Genomic DNA, 22,863 nt, shown 5'->3' with positions numbered 1-22,863 from the left:
ACCCCCTCTGCCCCCCACCCGCCAACCCTCCAAAGAATGCTTCAGCACTAGGGGTGTTGCATAAAGGGAAAATATGGCATGTTTACAGAGAGAATTTTCAGGAAGTGTTAATTTAATATGCTAAAGTGTTCCCTTCAGCATTTTACCTTTCTTGTTGTTTTCACAAAACAGCCAAGACTAAATAATGAGCCCAGGGCTGTGCCCTTTGGTAGCGCGATAGCTCATTACCCACCAGCGGCCTCCATCTGCCCTCATGGCTGCACAGGGAGCCATTACGATTATGATGGAGATCTCAGAAGCCATTACCAAGATGCAGCAGAGGGCCTACTGCAGACAGCCTAATGGACTAATTTGTAATTGGGAGAGGGAAATGAGTTAGCGAGCTGGGCCCGTTTTGATGAGAGTGGAAGTGCGCATGCTAAATGTGATAAATGAGGAGGAATGTGTGTTTGCGCAGTGGGCTCTACAAGGCTTTCCGTCTCTCCTGGGGCCCGGAGGCGTGCTGACAAGCGAGGAGCGAGGAGCAGGGGCTCAGGGGAGGCAGGCAGGATTCAAGGAGAGTAGCTAAGGATAAATCGGTGAGGAAAACTAATGGCAGTAAAATCCAAGGAAATGGCTGCATCTGCCATGAAAGTAGTAATTAGGAAGCATTTGGTGTGCATGTCTTTAACCGTTAAAATAGGGGATGAGCAGGGCCCCAGTGCTTGTTGTGGGAAATGGAAGGCTGCGGCTCTGGTGGCTGAGGGAAGCCATCCTGGGGCCTCGGAAGGGATGGCTTCCTCGGGCCTGCTGGGCCATGCAAATTTGGCTTGCTCAAAACAGGGCTTGTCCTGAAATGCAGGGAACACCTCCGTCCCCAGGGCTGCTGGAGATACAGCAGTGGGCTAGAGCACTTGCCAACCCCAAGGTAGCCGTTGTGCAGGGGCAGGAGTGCCAGCCGTGATGCCAGGCCTGCAGTGTGTCGGGGCCAGCAGCTCCTGTCCTCAGAGGCCTGGGGAGCGGCCCCAGGAGCCCCCAAGCCTAGTCCCCCACTCTGAGGGGTGCTGAGTATGAAGGCCTGGCTGCTGACCACTGGCGCACGCTTCTCTCCTCACTTGGCCCAGGGTAACGGCAGTGACGGCAGCCTGGCCCAGAGAGCACCGGGTGTTGCTCCCAAGGAAGGCTGGGCTTTTGTCCCTCCCACACACATGCAGCCTAGCCAGCAGTCCTAGGCCACATTCTGCTAGGAAATGTCCCCATTTTCCGTTTCTTTTCTATGTAGCTCCTCAGTTCTATCCTGACCTCCGAGCCCTGGAGTCCTTGCTCTTAGTCAGACCTTCACATCACTCAGGCCTTAATGTGGCCCCTGCCCCCAGCAACCCCCTATCCTCTGCCTGTGACCCGCCTGATTTCAGCCTCACGGGTGTCCTAGCACCTGAATTCCTCCTCTCCCGTCTCCTGCCTAGGAGCACCCTTTGTCTTTCCTACATTGCCTACGGGAACACTTGTCATCCTGCAGGGGTGAGGGAGCCCCAGAGACCCATCGTGTGAGCCCCATCCACGACCTCAGAGCACTTCCTCAGGAGAGGCCACGCTGGCTGACGCCTGCCCTCAGCCCCATGTCTGTCCCAGGGGCTCACTGTCACCAGCATTCCCAAGGATGCAGGAAATTCTCCCATTTTCTTCACCAACCACCAGGAGAAAGACTTCTAATGAACTCCCTAAGGGATAGTGACTGTCCAGTTTAGCAGAATCTCACGGACAGGCAATTTGATGGATCACGTGAGTGATCAACCCACCTACTGTAGAAATGAGTGGAGGAAACCAACAAAACCACAGGTATACTGAGGACCAAAGCAACGAGTCCAGGAGTGAGTGATCAGCAAATGTGAGAGGTGGAGAAGCACCATCCAAATAGTGCACGTCAGAGACAACTGGTGAAAACCCACATGCAGTCCTGGGAAAGGGACAGCTCCATGATGTCACTGAGTAGCAGTCGAAGCACATTATCTCATCAGGAGAAGCTGACTGTTTTCCATTGGCATTGACTATTGAGCACATTCTCGCACCAAACAACGGTGTTTTGGTCAACAAGGACACATGTATATGGCGGTCCCTCAGATTATGAAGGAGCCCAGACTTCCCATTGCCTTATGACAACATGGCCACTGTAAATCACAGCATGACACAGACCTTACTGATTTTGACAATGCTCGTGTCAGCAGACACGGGTGCCAGTCCTGAGAGCACACACGGTCGCGCACAGTACATGTCCCCGACAGTGGTGACACCGACGTGTCACTGGTTTGTGTGCCCACCTGCTGTGCTTCCTGTGGTTTTCAGTGCCCTGCTCTAGAATCTCCCTGCGGACGGGATGCCTCGTGTGCCAGTGGCAGCCATGTGCCTGCTGCGTCCCTGGACTGCATCAGGGGGCCTCAAGGGTGGACGCCACCGTCTGGTTTGTGAAGTGCACTCTGTGATGTCCACGCAGTGAGATCACCTAAGGACACGTTTCTCAGAGCATGTCCCCGTCACTCCACTGCACCACAGCGTATCCTGGTGGCGCTCTACACATCCTTGAAGCCAAGAACCTCATCATTCTTCCCACAGAGGTTATATGAAAGGTCAAGATGTTTCCATATAGAGCTGTCACTTATATGTCCTTTAGTAAAAGTCTCCAGAATGTGTCATCCCAGAGACACAGCAAAACCAGATTCTGGATGTGTCCAAGTCCTCATCGTGGTGAGGTAGCCTGTACTTAGCAATCCTACTTCAGTTATTCAGTTTACAGACAGTAACAAAGGGTCTGGGGACACTGGAAGAAGTCACCCACCCATGCAGCAAATACTGAACGAGCACACACCGTAGGGCAGCACTGAATGAGTCACTGGAGACGCAGCATTAAGAAAATGAACCCAGCCCTCCCTGATCAAGGCAAGGGGTGGGGCAGGGGGAGGGGCAGCATTGAGCTGGGCTGATAAGCTTAAAGCCATTGGAAATCAGCGACAATGAGATACCCAGGAAACCCCTAAATGTTTGAAAATCAACATATTCCTAAATGACATATGGGTCAAGAAGAAAATTACAAATCAGAAAAATTTTAAATTGATAGTAAAAATAAAACATATAAAATCTGTGGTATGGGTTGTGGCTCCGCAGTAGAGCACTTGCCTAGCACGTGCAGGGCGCTGGATTTGATCCTCAGCACCATATAAAAATAAAATAAAGGTATTGTATCCATCTACAACTAAACCAAAATAATTTTTTAAATCTGTGGGATGTAGCCAAAGTAATGCTTTTATCCAAATAGAAAAAAAGGTACAAAATCACTCAAAAGTCCACCATGCAGCTGGGAAGAGCACAAATAACCCAAAATAAGAAGGAGGAAGAAAATTGCAGAAAGTATTAAAATAGATAATAGAGAAATAAATAAAACATATAATAGAGAAAATTAGGAAAGCCAAAGATTGATTCTTTGGAAAGATTAACCAAACTGAGAAAGCCTACTTAGAATGAATAAGAAAAAGAAGAAAGAACAAACCTACATATCAGTGTATCGAGACTGAAAAAGAGGCCAGGTTCCGTGGCGCAGGCCAGTGGCTCGGGAGGCTGAGGCAGGAGGATCACGAATTCAAAGCCAGCCTCAGCAAAAGCAAGGTGCTAAGTGATTCAGTGAGACCCTGTCTCTAAATAAGTAAAATACAAAAGGGGATGTGGCTCAGGTGTTGAGCGCCCCTGAGTTCAATCCCCAGTACAAAAAAGAAGAAGAAGACATTGGCGGTGTGGCTCTCACAGACACTAAGAGGGTCGTGGGGACAGGAAGTCAGAAGGCCATGTGAGCCTCAGCTGTGGTTCTGTGGGCCTGCTGCTGGAACGCTGCCGGAGCTGTGGCTGAAGCAGGGCTGCTGGCTCCTGCTGTGACCCTGGGCCCACGGACGCGGCCCACGGAATGGCTCCTTCCACCTCAGTGTTCCCACGACTGAAGGGGCTCAGATGGACATAGATTCCAGTAGACGCCCACTGGGCACAGGACCAGGGGCCACAGTGCCTTGCACCTGGACCCCCTCAAGGCCCTGGTGGACACAGGCCAGCAAGTAACTGGCAGGCCGCATCCCAGCCCCAGACTAGGAGAGCTTGTTCCTCTGCCCCAGCCTCCCGGCTCTCATCAGTGGGGCCTGCTGGCTTCACGGCTGCTCTGGTGCCACCCAGGGACCCTGGAATCATCCTCTCCGTGGCTTGTGTGCTTCCGCAGGTGGAGCTCTGTATCGGTCAGGCATGAATGTTGACACCAGAAGACGCTCGTCAGAGCTGGCCGATCACCCCAGCTTCCTGCCCGGCTAGTACCCTCAGGCTCTGGCCCATAGACCTGGGCGCCACCTGTGAATAGGGGTGGCATGAGCCAGGTTTGATGAACAGTCACAGGACTGGCACTGTCAGCTGTGGGCTGTAGACAAAAAAAACCTGGGTTTTCCCCAGAGCTCCGTCTGCCACCTGGCAAGAGCTCCTGGCTCACCTTTGTGGCCCACCCCGCTCCCTCGGTCCCAGGTTTACCTGGCGGGCAGCACTGTGCGGTGGCAAAGCATGTGGGCCCTGGGGCCAGACTCTGCAGTCCTGGCAGGCCACCTTCCCTCTGCATCCCTCAGTGTGACTGTCTTGAAATGAGGAAAGGGAGGGTGCCATCCCGCAGTGCCAGGGAGCTGCATGACTTCACGTCACCTCCGAGTGCTCAGGATGCAGCCACATCCAGGCCTCGTCCAGCCCCTTGACCTACCAGCCCTCGTGGTCCTCAGGCTAATTACGCTGGCGTCCTCCTCTGGTGAAGCTTCTCTGCCCCACCCTCCCATGGAGGCCTAGCTGCCCACAGGCAGGCACCCGGCTCATGCAGGCAGCTGGGCTGTGTACCCCTCTTCTCTTGAGACTGCAGGCTCTTGAGGTCCTCCAAGGTTCCAAGAGTCTGAAGGCTTTGCCTGTCCCCAGTGGCTTTGAGCTGATCAGCCACCACGCCCAACAGGTGCTGCTTGTTTCTAGGACCTCCATGCTGGCAAGAAGGGCAGAAAAGCTAGGAAGGGACAGGGACAAGGAGGGAGGAACAGAAGACCAGGGTGGAGGAGGGCTGCAACCCATCAGGTCACAGCGCCAGAACATTCTCACAGGTGGGTATTCCTGTGTCCACACAAGCCTGGGAGCTAGGCCTGGCCAGAGCAGATGTTTTCTCTGGAAATGGAAAAGCTGAAGCACAAGAAGCTGAAGGACTTGCTCAAGGTCACACAGACAAGTAGGGACAAAGCAGAGGCTGTTAGCCCAGAGTGCTGAGCTGACTCCCCAGGGGCCTTGGAGGAGGAGGCCTGTGAACTGCCCCCCAGCAAAGGCACGACCCTGCTGGGCAAGAGGAAGGCCTTGGCTTGCTGCAGGGCGGGTAGGGAGCACTCTGGGACCCCTCTTAGGTTGTGTTTTGAAACCGCCAGGGAGGAGGCGTACCCTAAGAGTGTAGCCTCTGTTGGGTGGTTCTGGGAAAGTGCTGTCCTCTCGCACTGGGTTTAATGAATAAATTACAATAACTTTTGCATTTTTATCCACGTTGTGCATGTTTACCTGCCCTTCCCCCATGCCATCCCTCACTCTGTACCCTGTATTTCTTTTCCTGTTTTCTCTTTGAGAGCTTACCGCTGGTGATTATTTTTTTAAACAAGCTCATTTCTGGTGGTTGCTGATCAAGATGCACACCCCCTTGTTTTATGTTGGAAACTGTATGTGCTCAGGGCCAGAAACCAGGCAGGTGTGTTTGGGAGAAGACGAGTTCACACTTGCAAGGGGAGAGTACGCTTTTAACAACTCAGAAAAGGGAAGGGAACTGGCACGTGTGCCCTGGGGACGCGGGAGGTCCTCAGGGAGTGCATGGTGGTCTGTTTGTCCATAGCTCTCACGTAGATCTTGCATGCAGCAGCACTCAGGTGTGTTTGTGAGGTGCCTGGGAGGAGTAGCTGGGGGCTGGGTGAACAGAGGCAGGAGGGAGGCCCACGCGTCCAGGGGGTTCCACTTGGAGTATGGTGTCGAGAGCCTTCCACTGATCCCACCTCTGGATTCCACTAGTGTCCATCTCAAGTTCACTCTGGCCAATTCTCCCAATTTTTAATGTTTTTATTGGGAAAATATTCTTTCTTAAATTGACAAGAAAATACATTCTCTGTTTTCCAGAGAACTGGGGGAAAGTATATTAATGTAGTGTGACTGAGGGAACAAACGTTAGGTAAGGTGGCAAAAAGCCAAGAACACGCCTGAATGGGACTCCAGTGTGCAGGTCTTGGTGCCCCGCCACGTCTGCCCCACCACTTCTGCCCCGCCATGACTCCCCTGCCACATCTGCTCCACCACGTCTGCCCCACCATGTCTGCCCCTCCATGTCTGCCCTTCCATGTCTCCCCTGCCACTTCTGCCCCGCCATGTCTGCCAATTCGTTAAACAGTCTATCTTAGAAGGTCCAATAATTCCTTTCAAAAATATGTTTACTCTACATCTCACTATAATATACTAAGCACTGTTATTACAGGGGTGTTTTGAAGGGACAGGGAACCGTGTTTAGACCTGAGTCAGTCCAGGCAATTAACAGAATCCACTGACCAAACAGAAATCGAAGGACAGAGCAGGAGCAGACATTCTCACTGAACAGCAACCAAGAAAGTGGTGAGGATTCAGGTGCAGCGAATCCTGAGGTTAACATTTGAAGTCAACACATGAGCGGGATGGCAGGACCGACATCAGCCTCCTCCTGAGCCAGGCATTCAGGACGCAGAGTGAAGTGGACCTTTCATGGCAGAGCTGATCTTGGGTCAGCCGCCTGTCTCCACCAGGAGATTTAGTGGAGGAGCCAGAGTCGGCTTTGGGGCTTGTTTCCTCAACCCTTAGTGGTTCTCTCAGAAACCAACACCAACGTGGGAAATCGCTCACTTTTCTTTTAGAGTCTGGGCTTAAGGTGGGGTTTTTTGTTTTTTTTTCAAAATCACTTTTATTTTATAAATAATCAGACTCTAACAAAGTTGTGGAGCTTTCTGCTGTTCCTGAATAGCATGGTGGGTCTCAGAATGAGGCCAGACACAGCTGCATCAAGAGCTGCTGAGGGCCCTGGGGGTGGAGGGCCTGGCCTGCCTGAGGCCCTGCGTTCCATCCCCAGCATCCCAGAAATAACGGAAAGAGCCATTGGTACCACGGGGAGGATGGCCCAAGCAGCTGCTGTAGCGAGGGGCCATCGTCCCCGTGAGAAGGCATCCATTCGACTCCCTCCTTTGGGTTCCTTCTCTTCTAGGCAGTTCCCCCACAGCCCTGCTGCCCCGGCCCTCACCCCCTCGGTCCCCACAGCCAGCGGCCTTCTCCCATGTCCCCTGAAGGGAGCAGGCGGGAGGCCATCAGAGGCTCTGGGGAGAGTCAATGCTTAGCATGAACTTCTCCAAACTTCCCCAGTTGACTTTTCTAGTTCTGAAAATCAAACAAAGTCAAGAAAGTGAACATCACAGGCTGACATCGCAGCCCCCAGCAGAGGAGACATGTCTCTGAGAGGTTCCTGGCTCAGGACAGAACTCATGAGCATTTTCCGTGTCTTGATTCCACACCCACCAGTCACTGTTGTTCCTGACCCCCAAGAGTAAGGTGTGGAGAGATTGTGTTGGCCGGTTTCCATGGTGACACTGAAGAAAAGTAGTTTTTTAAAAGTAGGTTTCTACTGTGTTATTTCACATGCATGAAGTGCCGACATCTGTGCAGCGGCCATTGCCCCAAACGCAAAGACACACAAACGGTGGAGTGCTTTATGTAAATAGACCAGCGGGGTGGTGTTTTCCTTGGTCTTGTGCCCACCCTAGTAACAAAAGTCTCTCAGTTACCCAGGGCACCTGGGAGGGAGCAAGGGGATAGTCCTGCTCAGTATTAAGAAACCTTCTCCACTGTGAATAACCATTAAAAGCAAAGAGGGAGAGAGAGAGAGAGCAAGCTCAGATTTACAGTCCACCCTCCAACCTGGACTGGGCCCGGGGAAAGCTCCCCCTGAGGGCTTAGTGTTCACACAGCCCAGTTAGAAAGCCTTCACCGCTGCTTCCAGTCCACTTTCTTGGTCAGCCCCTCTAAGGGCTCCACTTCAGCCCAAGGAGTGATCTAGAACCTTCATGCCTCAGGAAGGTTCAGGTGAGGTTGGGGAACAAGTATTTGCACTAGGACTTGGGTGAAGCTCTCTGTTTTCTCCCAGTGTGCCCACGCACACACACACACACCCACATATCCATCACACACACCCCCCCCACATATCCATCATACACACACACACCCCATATATCCATCACACACACACACCCACACACACCCCACATATCCATCACACACACCCACATATCCATCACACACACACACCCCACATATCCATCACACACACATATCCCACATATCCATCACACACACACACACACACACATATCCATCGCACACACACCCCCCACATATCCATCACACACACACACCCCACATATCCATCACACACACACACACCCCACATATCTATCACACACACACACACACACCCCACATATCCATCACACACGCACACACACACCCCACATATCCATCACACACGCACACACCCCCACATATCCATCACACACGCACACACACACCCCACATATCCATCACACACACACACACCCCACATATCCATCACACACACATATCCCACATATCCATCACACACACACACACACACCCCACATATCCATCACACACACATACCCCACATATCCATCACACACACACACACACACACACACCCCACATATCCATCACACACACACAGTCACACACAAGGTCATGTACACACACAGAGACGCGTCAAGAATTCAGGACCTTGGATCTCCCCTGTCGTAGCGTGCTGTTGACCCTGCCCTTGGCATTGTCCCCAGCAGCCAGTCTGTGCGGCAGGAGGTGAGAATGCACAGTGGTTGCACTTCCTGGGACATGGTCTCAGATGCACCAGCCCTGTCAGAAGGAGATCACTTTTTAATTAAAAATGTTCACTGAGCACCGGTCCACGTCGGGTGCTGCCCCAGATGGCAGGACCGGACAGTCCGAGCCTGCCTCTGCTGTGGGGAGAGAGGAACTGAGCAAGACACGTCACAAATGAGTATGGAAGCAGTAAGTGCTAAGAGGAAAACCAAGCAAAAGGGGCTTTAAAAAACAAAAGCCTGCGGGTCTCTGGGGGAAGCTGAGATGGAGGAGCGCGAGGGCTTCCTGCATGGCTTCATCCCATCCGCAGATACTGCGTGCATACGGTGTGTGTGCACACGTGCATGTGCGTGTTGGAAAACTTCCCCCAAATCCTGAGACTGGTGCGTGGCTTCAGTTTTTGCCTTAATGGCTTTCAGCATACGGGGAGCTCCTCAATAGGCGTGTTCTGGAAGTTGTGATCGTCGGTCCTAGGTTGTATCATGTCACCTACGTGGACAAAGAAGAGTTGCTTTGGCGCTGGCTGGGTCTTGTTTTGGTGACTGTGTTTTCCTGGTCTTTAATGCACATCACTGAAAACACGTCAGGGTCCTGGTCTCGAGTGTTTCTCTTGAACGGGGGGATTTGTGTTCTTACAGGGGGTACAGGGAGGGCTGTGGGGGGCAGAGAGGGTTCTTAGGTTTAAACGCCAGTCAGCTGCAACCACTAGTTATCTGGAGCCTGTTCAAACTCATTTGGAGAACAGTTGAGTTTTTAAAGTGCCTTTTGATTCTCTCTTTCATTTATTTTAACTGATCTGCTGGGATTAGGAGCTTGGTGGGGGAACACCAGAACGCTTGCCAAAACGCGTGAGTGATTAGAGCTCCGTCGACGTGTGCCAGGGAGAAGGGGGGCATCGCACCTCCACGTGCAGCTGTGAGTCACTGATGCCACGGCAACAGCACCCTGTAGCCCAGGCCCGCGGGGCAAGGCAGGGAGGAGACCCGCGGCCCCGCCAGGGCCCAGGGGCCACGCCTTGTGAAGAGGCGGCAGGCACCTTGGCTCCAGGTGCCAGCAGCCAAGGTGGCAGTCATTTTGGCACCTTCAGCTCCACCATCTTGAGTCTTTCTGCCACCGTGGCAGATGTGGCTAAGGCAAGTCCTTGCTCTGGGGATGCGTCCAGTTTCAGGGGAGGGACAGGAACAGCTGTGGGGGCAGGGCAGTGACCGTGCTAAAGAGCCCCAGAGGAAGAGGCCTTCCCGCTGAAGGGAAAGAAGAAGAGAGAGGGAAGAGTCAGGCCTGTCCTTCAGGGGCTAGCGGTCAGACTCCAAGCAGGGACGTGAAGAGCCTGTGGCCTAAGAACGCAGTGCATGGACACTGGGCGGAGGCTGCGAGGTAGCCTTGCATACAGGATGGCCATAGGAAGGATCTGCAGGGCCCCAGGGGAGGCTCTTGTTCAAGTCACACGCCACTTGTGAGGCCTGCTTCACCCCGCAGAGTCATGAGTGGCTGCCTCAGCCCCAGAGCCCTCCTGAGCCACACCCATCGATGGGAACATGGGGGTCCTCTTTGGACATGGGTGGAGCACCCCAAATCTGAAGTGCTCCAAAACCAGGTGTGTTTAGAGAACCAACGTGAAGCCACAAGTGGGAGATGGGTCTCCGTGAAAATGCCAGGGCACTAAAAATATGGCATGAACCACCTTCAGGCGGGGTTTGTCGGTGTGTGTGAAACATAAGTGGATTGTGTATTTAAACTTAGATTCCATTCCCATGACATTTTATTATACATGCAAATAGTCCAAAACTCCCCCAAAAATCCAAAATCTAAAATCTGGTCTCAAGCAATTTCAGATAAGAGATAACAGCCTACTTTAGGGCATAGAAATAAATGCTAAGAACTCCCCTCAGGTTCACATATGAATACACGGCGGGTAACTCCACCTCCTGTATGGCCACAGGAGGGGGAAGTTATGCTCCATGTGTGTATGATATGTCAAAAACCATTCTGTCATGTGTAACTCAAAAGAACAAATCCAAATTTTTTTTAAAAAGAACTGGGACAGAGAAAGACCCAGAAGAGCTCTTTCTGTCTAGCCTACAGTATGGTCTGTTGGCTTCTCTCACAGCCTGCACATCGGTAGTCAGAACCCGGGGATGGGGTACCTCCCTGGGAGGCGGCCCTGTGGACAGGAGGAGCCCAGCCCTTGTTCAGGCACAAGCAGAAGTCGCCCTGGGCCTCACCTGGAAGCCTGCTCCCCGCCCCTCCCCAGTTTAGCCATCGTGGGTGAGGGCTTGTTCTCGCCTCCTGCGCTGTCACCCAGGCTCCCCAGTCATGCACAGATGCCCCACAGGGGACCCTCCCGCCCACCCCACAGGTAAAACCGGAGGCTGGCCTCCTGTGTGCGCTTCCTTCTGCAGCCGCGCAGCTACGCCCCTTTGACCCCTTGCATTAAACTCCATCTACCAACCTCAGAGATCCCATTGACGTCCTGGTCACAGTGTCCGGTGCCCTTCATTGTTGTCCACTGCCTCTCCATGGCATATCTTCCCTCCCGCTGCCCCCGCCAGGCTTCTCCATGGCTGGCGTCCCCTTGCCCTGTCCACGTCTGCTAGAACTGGGCCATTGTCAGACTGTTCTTGGATGAAGTGTCTCTTGAGAGACCGTCCCTGCCTTCGGGCTTCTCGCCATGCAGGTAGCAGTGCGTCAGGCATGAGGACTGCGTCTCCCTGGAGCCGCTCCAGGCCACCTTCCGCCTCCTCCCCTCCAGCACCACCATGGCGCCCCCTAGGGCTGTGGGAGAGCTCGCACCCTGGACCTGGGGTCCTATTGTCCTGGGAGGAGGCCGCGTCTGTCTGAGACAAACCCAGGAGGGGTGGCATGGAATCCTGAAGGACAGGAGCTGAGATGGCGTCAGAGCCTCTGTTGGAGGCACCCAGCCACAACTTCCAGTGGTGCTTTCAGATGGTCATGTCCCTTGGAAACAGGGGTGCAGGCCCTTCACAGCAGTGGCCCGGCTCCCAGAGGGCTTTGTTCTAGGGCCTCCTGGGCGAGGCGGCGCCCTGAACCACCCGAGGAGGGGCCCTTTACTCAGTGCCCATGGCCAGCCCGGCACACTCTGATGGCAAAGACCCCTCGAAGACCCCTGTGGCGAAGACCCCTCGAAGTCCGCGCATCCTTGTTTGCCAGCCAGGGGCATTCTGGGCAGGCTGTCCCCACACACCACAAAACACTGGGCAACCACTTTGCCCATTAAGCGCCAGCATTCCTCTCCTCACCGTGGCATCCGAGGCACGTCCCCACGGGGGAGGGGGAGAGGAGTACTGCCCAGAGGGGCACCTGGGGACAGAGGAGGCTCCCGCAGTGCCCAGTAGGTGGTGGGGGGGTCACAGCTGCTTGTCCCACTCAGACACCCCCCAAACCAGGACTCGTCCTGAAAAGAGAAGGTAGGTCCAGAAGAGGCACCTGATGGTGGCCCAGTCCATTGTGACATCCAACTCAACCCTGCCAGCCATGGACGGAATCTGTCTCCAGATAGTAATAATGTGTTTAGACTTCCCCAGTCTGAGTCTAGAATTTGATGCCCAGTCAGTCAGCGGTGCTGTGTGTCTGTTTGCAGGGATCCATGTGTGGGAACCAGACCGTTTAAGAACTGGCCCCGATTCAGAGGGTTTCCACGACCGTTGGAGCTACTTGGTTGAAGAACACCCTGCCCTTTGTTTTCATTTTACACCAGACATCTCCTCTGCTGAAGGGTGGAGGTTGCTTGTTAGTTGAGCAGCAAGCAATGGATTATCATTAAAACAAAGTCTATTTTGAATTTTTAAACCTGAGGTTCTCATGAATTGAATAAGTCATGAATTTTAAGCTCAGTTATAAAAATCTTTATATTCCTTTTCTCGGTACTTAGACATTTCTCATCTGCCACTTTGCAGGTTGCTGAACAGGAGTTCAAGTATATAGGTTAGTTGTAAATTAAATATTAAAGCTTTATAGACTGTTTTTATTTTCTTTTGCTTGCATTCCCTTCTCCAGCTCTAACTAGCCACATACGAAACCCTCCAAAGGAGCCCAGGTTGGAGGGATTGGCCGAGGAGGGCTTGGGGACTGGGCGAGGGGAGTCAGTGGACCTGGACACAGCTCTGCCTCGCAGCAGAGGCCAATGGTGAAGCTCCCAGGAAGCCGCCCTATCAGGAAGGTATTAGGTGCAGGTGTCACCTCGACTAATGAGGCATGAGGGGTCATAGCAGACTTACAGGGGACTCGCGAATGCAGTGTGAACAGCAGTGTGAGTGTGACTGTCACGGACGGCGGGGGCGAGAGAGGGGGCAGTCTCCGCCAGTTGGTGGGTGTCTTCTCCCTTGACTCAGTGGCTAGTAAATCAGGCGCTTCCTGCAAGTGTTTGGAGCTTGGCATGGACATTTCCAGACTCCTCTAAAGGGAGCCAGGACCTTCTTTTTGTGTTTTAGATTTGCATGTGGCTTATGTGAAACTGTTAGGAGAATGAGGCACAGTCTTTGACCACTTTCATTATCATGAAAACACCACAGAATTGTCATCTTGTACTTTCCTGGGCTATCCTGCCACTGTGAGTGCCTGCTCTAGGTGGGGGAGCAGGACGGAAGTGGGCCAGCTGCAGCGGTGTCTGAGGCCACGCATGGCCAGAGCAGCACACACAGGCAGTCCGGGCTCTGCAAGGGCCATCAGGGCCTCAGAATCTGCGGCTCTGAGGTTCTCTGAGGAGAAGCTTTGGCTTCTCCAGACCAGGTGTCTTTCTTCAGAGGCCCCAGCTGTCACCCAGTCAGCACGCTGTGACAGTCAGTATCTTCTCTGTGTTCAGCAGCCCCAGGGGAGACTGCCCAGGTGGATGTTAAGGACTTCCTGGACGAGAAGCCCAGAAGGAGGAGTGGACGCAAGCTGAGGCCAGGCAGGGCCGGCCCTGCTCAGGGTGCTTCTCCCGGTCCTGGGGAGTAGAGCTGGAGGAAGGTCCGTGTAGGAATGCCGCTGCTCCGAGCCGTTCCAAGTGGTGGCCCAAGACAGGCTTCCTAACAGCTGTTCCTCAGATTAGAGGCCAGCGCGTGATGGATTGCTCCCATTAGAAAGGGTCCCCATGCACAGGCCTGTGCTCTGTCCTGGTCCCCGCTGAATTAAACAATTGGAGTATTTTAAATCGAGGGTCATAAGTGTCAACAAGATGGAGAGCTTTGCCTCTTGATTAAAAGAGGCCTATAAGTTACTTAGGAAGTTCTCGCTGGCGCCAACTGCATGTGCGTCCTCTGAATCATAAGGGCACGTCGGCCCTGCTGTTGTCCTGGGGACAGCAGGGACGTTCAGACAGAACAGGCAGCTGGAGAGCCAGAGTCACCGCCCAAGATCCTGCTAGCCTGAGGGCTCGGGGCAGGGCATCACCTCTAACCACAGCAGTGGCAGGCCGGAGAGGGACCAAAGTGGCACTCCCCTCTCATGCTTCATTCATTCAGTGTCTCTTATGTCTTAGTTCTTTACTGGCGGGTCCCCGCCCCTTCTCTCTGGTCTTGGAGTAGGGTCATGCTCTAGGGATGGCCTTGGTCCTTCCCTTGGCACTGCTGCTGGGCACTTTGCTTCATCCCCAGGTAGAAACCCTGGCAGGTGATCTCAGCCAGACAGGGAAGCCGCCAAGCCCCAGGTGCAGTCTTGAGTTAGGCAGGGTCCCTTGGGCTGAACGCAGAGGAGCAGGGGACAGTCCCCGTTGCAGGGGGAGGCTGAAGCTTTGCCAAGAACTGGAGGAAGAAGAGGAGCTGTGGCAGAGGGTGGGGAGCCTCGGCAGCAGTAGTGAGGGAGAGGCGACAGATGTCTCTAGGTAGATGCCCTTATGGCAGCTCTTCTGCAGAGAGGAAGATCCCAGTAATATTAACAGGGCTGCAACAAATGAAAATCGGAAAATAAGCAGATGGAACATGCCTCATAGTTTAGCTTTTATCATCAATAATTCTGAATCTGCAAGTGAATGTGGCTAACTGTAGTTCAAACCATCTGCCTGTTAGTGCCTTTCACTCGAAGACTGTGGAATCCCGCTCTCCACCGAGTCTGAGGGGAGAGTGGAGAGGACCATTGTTCTCAGCCATCCTATGGCATGTGTGTGGTGGAAAGGTCAAGTGCAGGGGACACCATCCATCTCTGGGGACAGCAGTCACACCCTGTGCTTCCTGGGCTCGGAGGACCCCTTCTGATTTCAAGGGGAAGCCCCTCAAGGCAGGCACCTGCTGCTTCATACAGGTTGGGGCTCAGCACCCAGTTGCTTAACTACATGGGGGAAATTATCTGAGTTCAATGCTCTGTTCATCTCACCCCACTGAGCCGTGCCAGGTTCCCAGCTGCCTTCCAAGGACTTTGGAGACTTGTCTGTGGTCCAAAACTGTGCTGGGTGATGCGGGAGGACACCGGGTCCCAGCCAAGGGAGCTGAGAGTGGGCATGCCAGGCCCTCCTGATGGGATGCTGAGCACCGCCCAGCCAGACCTGGTCTTGATCGTCCAGTTTCAGAAATGAAGCTTTTCTTCCGAGGCCGCTCCCCAGCACCACAGAGTGACAGCAGGCTCAGCAGGCTCCTGTCAGCCTGTGTCCCCACACCTCTTTCCTCTTCCTAGACTCACCCAAGGAGCATGCAGGCCTTCGTGGGGCTTCATGTTTGGTAAATGTCTAAAGAACTTTGTTTCTGAGGTGCAGAGAAGTGTGCAAGCAGTTCTTTTTTTGTCTCTTTTAACATGACATGTCTCTCTTAACATTAACTGGCTTTTTTATTGAGTTTTCCTGAACATTAAAAAAAAGAAAGCAAGAAAAGGAGTTAAAATGTAAAAAACAATAAAAAATATCTAAGGGCAGGGACCTGGAAAGTGTGCACATGCGAGTATGTGATGTTCACGTGCGAGTAGGTACACATGCATTCGAGCGTGCCTGTGTCTCAGAGATGCCAGAGGTATTCCAGAGCCTCTTTAACTTTTTAGGGGTTGGCTACTGTGTGTTCGTACCCTGCTGGTGTTAACAAGCAGTAGATTGCTGGTGACAGTCACACTCTCTGCAGCACTTTCAGCAGAAGGTTTGACTTCATTGAGGAGCTGTCATTTATTATTCTCTTGTGCTATCCAGCGGGGGGCGGGGGGAAGCTAACTGATGAAGCTTTGGCTCTGGGGAGCAGAGGGATTTTTTTTTTTGGCTATGTCTAAATCCTCTATATAAATTGCAGTATTTCTGGACTCCCAGTGGGACCCATTAGAGCCTGTGGGGCATTAAGGATCATTAATCGCGCTGGGGGGCGGGGCAGAGGAGGGGGTGCTGCCGGGTAGCCAGGGAGTCGCACAGTTTTTTCCTTCTTTGTTCACAGCGCCCAGCCTTGGCATCTTGAGGTGTGGTCAGCACCAGCTGGTACTTCCTTTGGACATTGAAATCCTCCTTCCCTTTCCACATCCCTTTCCACCTCCCCAACATCTTCCCCTTCCCAAAAGTCACTCCTGCATCTCTAGCTCCAAAAAATGAAGGGGGATGATGAGTTCACATGACTGCCTCAGGGGACTGCCCCGTAAGAGGTGGCAGTCATGATTTGCAGGCTTGCTTGTGACACCCATTAACTCTGGTTCCTTTTTAAGCATTGAACTGCACGGCTAGTAATTAGGTAGAACTGTTTTAATCACTTACTAACTAGCATGCCTCAGTGCTGTGGACAAGAGCTAGGTGTTCATTAGGAGAACAGGCGGATGTTTGTATTTTCAGACTACTAACCTGGGGTCTTGTTCAGAACTGGAGCCTTTTTCAAGAATTGCCATCTCTCAGAACTACCCCCCCACCAGCCACCCACCTGTGCCAGGCTTACCTGCCTGTGCCAGGCTGACCCACCTGTGCCTCCCAGTGGTTGTGTATTTTATTTTTCTCCCGTCAATCACGTCGTTTCATTTTCCTTTCCATCTCAGAGTCTTCATCTCCTCCTCTTTCGGTTACATTCCCCGACGCCACATATTTCCCGTGTACCTGATGTGTGATGTGTTCATTCCTTTGTTCCTTCCTACTGAGTTTCATGGGTGAGGCACCGCATTTGCCAGTGAACGGCGTGCCTGCCCTCATGGGTCTTCTGTGGCTAGAGAAGCAGACTCCACCTGAGAAGCCCATAAATTCCATAGAATCAGAGCCCCAGTGTGCAGCAGAAGCACTGGGACATAAGCAATTGCAGGGCCTTCTGACCCACTGTCTTCTCTTGTCAGTCCTCTGGCGTCTTTGAGTGTGGATAAGCCAGGCTGACCGGCTGTGGCTCTCGCTCAAGGCTCAGAATGGTGAGGCCCTCAGCACCACTGCAGAGTGGTGCAGGCCTCACTCACAGATGGATTCCCAGATAAGGGCAGAGCGGATCAGGAGGTAAAGGAGACTCTGGGCCTGGACCCTCCAGCGTCAAGACACCACTTCAGCTTCTACCCGAAACGTCACGTAGAAACCCCCAACGGGAACTTGAACTTAACTCCTTCCCAGTGCATCCTTTGCCCCCAGGGTTGTGTGTGTGTTCTGTGTCTTGCCTTTTGTCAGGCGTGTTCAAGGATGGCGGTCCTCTTGGATTTATGCCCCCGCTCACTGTGGGGACATCCCTCATTCCTAACCACCTGAAAATACCAGGAGCCTGATCAGACCTTTTGTCCTGGCCTGCTTCCCTCATGTGCTATTCTGAAATAGTGTGCGAGTTCCTGACCCTCTGCAACGCACCCTCCCTGCCTGTCCAGTCTGGGTGGATCCTATCTAGTCTTCGGAATCCCCTCTCAACAGCTCAGCCATTAGTTTTCTCAGACTTGGTCTTTCTCATGGCCATTAAAGCTAGCAGCTGAAGAAACCTCGTTTTTCCTTCCCCTGGGACAGAGAGGGCCGTAGTGACGTTATCCTAGACAATACGGGGAGACATTTTCATTCCTTGGTTTCACTAACATGGTGCTTTCCAAATGTGGTCCAGGTACCCAAGGAGCTCTCCCAGACCCTTCCAGGAGTCCTGCAAGACCAAAACTATTTCTAATAATAAAGCATTCTTTGCCTTTCCTCTTAGTGTCCTTCTCTGATGAGTGCACAGGGGAGCTTTCCAGAAGCTGATGTGTGATTCAGTCACCTGGAGGACAGAGGGCATGAGAATCCATGTCTTCTACTAAACCAGATAGTAGAGAAAATTTCAGGTTAGGGGTGTGGCTCAGTGGTACAGCACTCACCTAGCAGGAACAAGGTCCTGGGTTTGATTCCTAGCCCTGAAAAAATTTGTTGCAAAAGTGTAAAATAATGTCATTCTTCTTACAGCTGTTTTTTAAATATAGGGGTTTTTTTGTAAAAATATGTTATCTGTTAACATTTTATATGCCTATTATTAAGTGAATTAAAAGATATTTTATAATTTTTTGTTTTAATTTTTAATAGAGTATCTGTCAATAGATATAGCACATATTTTAAAATAGCTTTTTTGAAGTCCTATAATTTATTATTTTTTAAATTCAGTTAAATTTGTTTTCTGATCCTGGGCACTGAACTCAGTGCCTTCTGCCACTTAGTTTCATCCCCAACCCCTCCCCGGCTTTGTGAAATTTCTGTTTTGAGACAGGACCTCACCAAATTGCCCAGCTTGACCTCAAATCTATAAAGCTCCTGCCTCAGGCCCCCGTCCCCCAGTTACCAGGATTACAGGCATGTGCCACTGCCCAGGGAAGGTCCTAAAACAGTTCTGGGAGGACTGGGGACAGCACTAGGTAGAGCACAAGCATTCAGGATGCCCTGGGTTCAGTCCCCAGAGCACAGGAGCACAGACACACTCCTGGAGTTTGAGGCCACGTGGGGTTTAGAGGCTGAAGCGTTTGAGAACTGCTCCAGTAAACAAAGGAAGGCAAGGAAAGCCAGTCCTACGTGCACACGAGATCGGCCATGCTGAACGTCCTCTTGTGGAAACTGGATTGTAGCCCCCGGGCAGCAGGTGCTGTTTGGATCTGTGGCCCTGTCTCTCTGAGTTTTTTCTCTCACATTTGGAGAGACTGTAGAAAACACCCCTAAATCTGGGTAGTCATGCATCCGGTTTCCCTGGGACAATCTCAGTTTATGTACATCCTTTATCCTGTTGTAATAATTGAAACCCTCTTTCTCTCTCAAAAGTGTCCCAGTTTGGTTCATAAATTATAGGTCAGCCTTCCTGAACCCCCTCCCTGACTTCCTGAGCCCCTCAGTGTCAATTTGAGGTAAGATGCCAACCTTTCCAGAGAGCCAGGGAGGCAGGTGCTCGGTGTAAGTGGGCAGCAAGCATCCTCTGTGCCTTTCCCGCCTGGCCATGGCTGTGGACTCTGTTTATCTAGGCTAGGTGGTCGGTCAGGCAGGAGCTGTAGGAGCACCAGCCCCAGGCCCAGCCACATAGGCACATGTTCATGGCTCCTGGCAACCAGGGCTCCTGGTAAGTCCCACCCCCATTTGATGGTGGCGACACACAGGCGTTTGCAGGGCTTTTTTTGGACATTGCTAAGCCTGCTGCTCTAAGATTTCAGATGCTGTTTTGAGCTACTTGATTTCAGAGGTGAAGCCAGACCACTTGGAAGGAAGTGCGAAATTCTTTGGAGTTCTTCAACTCACTTATGACTCTATAAAAATTATCCAGGGGTCAGAGGCAATAGGGCAGGTAATGCTGCAGTGGCCCTCCTGTCTCCATGGCCCTGTGCAGACCGGTGACTGAGCTGGGCTCAGTCCCTGGTAGGAGAGTGTTCATTTCTTTCCATGGTGTAGCCTGTACGATTTGGAGTGTGCTTCAAGTGCCTCCTGCCCAGAAGTCTAGATCCTTGTTAAATGGGAATCTTTTCTCTCAGGTTCTGGGCCCAGGAGCACGGAAACTGGAATTCTTTTTAATTGACCATATGGTTAGTTTTGCGGCTCTGTGAAGCTATAAATCTTTGGTGGAGGTGTAACCCGACAGAAATGTCACCAGAGGAAATAATTGCCTTTGACTTTTTCCTCATGTTGTTTCCCAAAACTTACTTTAAGAAAAAACCCCACCCTCTCCAGTCTGGATACACAGGCACTGGTGAGTGGGGCTCCCTGGGGCTGCTGGGGGCTCCCCGGGGCCTGCAGGGCCATCAGGCAGAGCCAGCCACCCCAGCCACGTTCGGAGAGCTCGCAGTTGGCTTTTGCTGGTGCCAGCAATTACAAAAGAGGCCTACTCAGCTTTAAGCACTCAAAAGTGCTACACTACTCACTTTAAGTGTTGATGGACGAAGTGCTAGTCTAACAGATCTGCATAATGGGGAACAGGTGAATAAACACAGGATTAGTGAGCCCTTCCCAGTAACAGCCTTATTATCACATGTTATGAGGGGTTCTGCCGCCATTTGACAACTTAGTTTGTGTAAAACATTTTAAGTAACGCAACATGGAAGAAACCTTTCATAACAAAGCACTGAAACAATTAATCAAGATTTATGGAATCTCTGGGTAGTTGTAGCGCATTGACCAAAGTAGCCATTTCTGATCAGACCCACGGCCTCCTGAATGGATAAGTGGAGACGCAGCCCCAAGACCCCAGCCTCCAAGAGGCCCCCTGTTTTCCATAGCTGAAGCCTGCAGAGGCCTGTGCACAACCCCAGGGCGTTCATTAGGACAGGGAGGACGCCATGAGGGGACAGCGGAGTCTGCCTGCCCGCCAGAGTGCAGGCCACACTGGTGGGGCTGGTTCTGCGCTTCTGGGGCCGCTGGAGTCCCCCGTGTCCCCAGGATTGTTTAGTCCTCACTAAACACCATCCTAAAAGGAACCTAAAACACCACCCTTCTAGGGTGAGTGACCCCACCCTAGAAGGAAGCACCACTGCCATAGACTCCCTCTGCTTTTCTCTGGAGCCTCCGTGGACCTGACAAATAGACTGTGTATGTCCATTTTATAAGTTGAGCCTATGTGCTCTCCTCCATTTCATTCCTTTACCAGTTCCTTCCTGAGCTCACACTGTGTGAGGTGTCTTTGTGAATTAGATGTGGCTCCACTCTATTTAACTACTGTGGACATTTCATCCCGTGATTGGAGCACACCCTGTCCGCTCTCATCTTGATGGATGTGTGGGTGCATCCCATTTTTAGTGTTAGGAAGAATCCCACGTGAACCAAGGTTCCGTAACTCCAAGGGTGGGTGTCGGTGGGCCATGAGGTACGCATACCTCCTCTAGACTGCCTGCAGCCAGTGGCTCCTTCTGTGGTTGGCCTCTGTGCCCTGGCCATGAAGGAGGGCTCCCTTTGTCACAGCTGGCCCAACACTTAGGCAAAACTATCTGATGACTATAAAACTGTCTCACTATTATTATCTAGATGTTCCCACCACTAGAGAAATGTAGCATCTTTTTACACATTCACAGATTATTCAGCGTATTGACGACTTTGCTGTTTTCATTGGGTTACTGTGTTCTCTATACTGACCTATAGGACTTCTTATATACCCTGGATCCTTCTTTTTACAGTTATGTATTGATAGCATTCACTGTCTCCTTTATTCCCTCTATAAAGTAGCAGGAGATGTACTGGATGGTCAGTGGGGAAACCACAGCACGAGGCTCCTCTAGGTGCTGGTAGATAGCTTGCCCGCATGCAAGAGGCCATGGGCTGGACCCCAGAATTATCCCAGCCAAAGAGCCTTGTAGGTAACATGCAGGAATCCAGAGTCTGTCCTGTAGGCAGTGGAGCCAGAGGGGTTATTGAAATGATGAGAAGTGCTTCAGGGGGGAAAAGGAGAGCAACAGAACAGGGGGTGGTGTGAGGAGAAACCGGGGAGGCCAGTCAGGAGGCTTTTACCAGAATCCAGGAGAAATAATGAGGACCTGCACCCACCATGACAGCGAATCCTAGGACCATGTCCAAGGTTCTGGGATCGTTGGGAGTGGAAGGGAGCGGGTAAACACTGGGTACAGCATTTCAGTCTGGCCTTCCCTGTGGGTTCCCCGAGCTGCTTTCCCATCTTGCCTGCTAAGGTGGCTTCATCATCCCTTTGCTACCCAGCTCCGCTTCCCGGGTGGGGACCTGCTCGATCCCTGGTGTCCACTTACCCGCCCCTCGAGCCAGCCCCAGCGGGACCTTCTGTCAGGCGTTGATAGCACTGAATGTCCCTTTGGCCCATGTTCCCTTCGTGCCACCTTGTCTGCCGCCCTGGTCTCTCCTTCTCTTTCTCTTTTTTTAAAATTTTATTTCCCATTTTAAATCATGCACAGTATAATACAATAAGCATTAAATCATGCAAATTGGTCTAGGTTACATTTTGAAAAATGTTAAGAGGAAACTGTTAAGAGACCAGTTTCTGACAGGCAATGCATTTTAAAGTTGAGGGATTTGAAATATTTCAGCAGTGGACCTAAAACAGCATTATAAATTAGTTCGACTTATCAGCCCTAAACAGAATTATTCATCTTCCAAAAGGGTATTTCATGGCCGCTGGGCCCAAACGATCGTTCACCTTCATTTTTGCCCTGCTCTAAGGGTAGGTCTCACTTTACTGAATTCTCCTGATTCATTACTGTGTGTTACTTTATGAATTTTTTATCAGCATTTTAATAGCTCTTTCAGATGATTGAATGTAACTGATTCTTGTAGCAGAACACTGATTGAACAGAGAGACAGTAATGTATGTCGCAGGGGTTAGCTTCAAGCCAAGCAACAGAGTTTTTCACCTATAAAGATGTGCTTTTTTCCCCCTGGTAAGAGTCTCTGCAGATAGGAGGAGCCCCTCCTCCCACACGTCTGCACCTTGCCTCCCCACAAGGATTTAGCAGGGAACCTGCTATTTTCAGTTGCCGGCACAGCACTGCAAACCAAGAGGGGGAAGCCAGTGTAGGCCTGAAGCATCTTTTTCCCCTTCAAAAATATGAGATTATTAAGATTTCAGAGGTTCTGGGGATGAGAGACAGACACCAGATTTGCTCAGACCAGGAGGA

General features: G+C 51.9%; 1 protein-coding gene across 1 annotated transcript in view; it reads left to right on the top strand.

The window, feature by feature from the left end:
- Auts2 (activator of transcription and developmental regulator AUTS2) overlaps positions 1-22,863 on the top strand; it is a 1,115,816-nt gene that overhangs the window by 862,848 nt on the left and 230,105 nt on the right.

This window comes from Marmota marmota, unplaced genomic scaffold (assembly GCF_001458135.2).
Source record: "Marmota marmota marmota unplaced genomic scaffold, marMar, whole genome shotgun sequence".
Taxonomy (NCBI): domain Eukaryota; kingdom Metazoa; phylum Chordata; class Mammalia; order Rodentia; family Sciuridae; genus Marmota; species Marmota marmota.
This window is presented reverse-complemented; position numbering and strand designations above follow the sequence as displayed.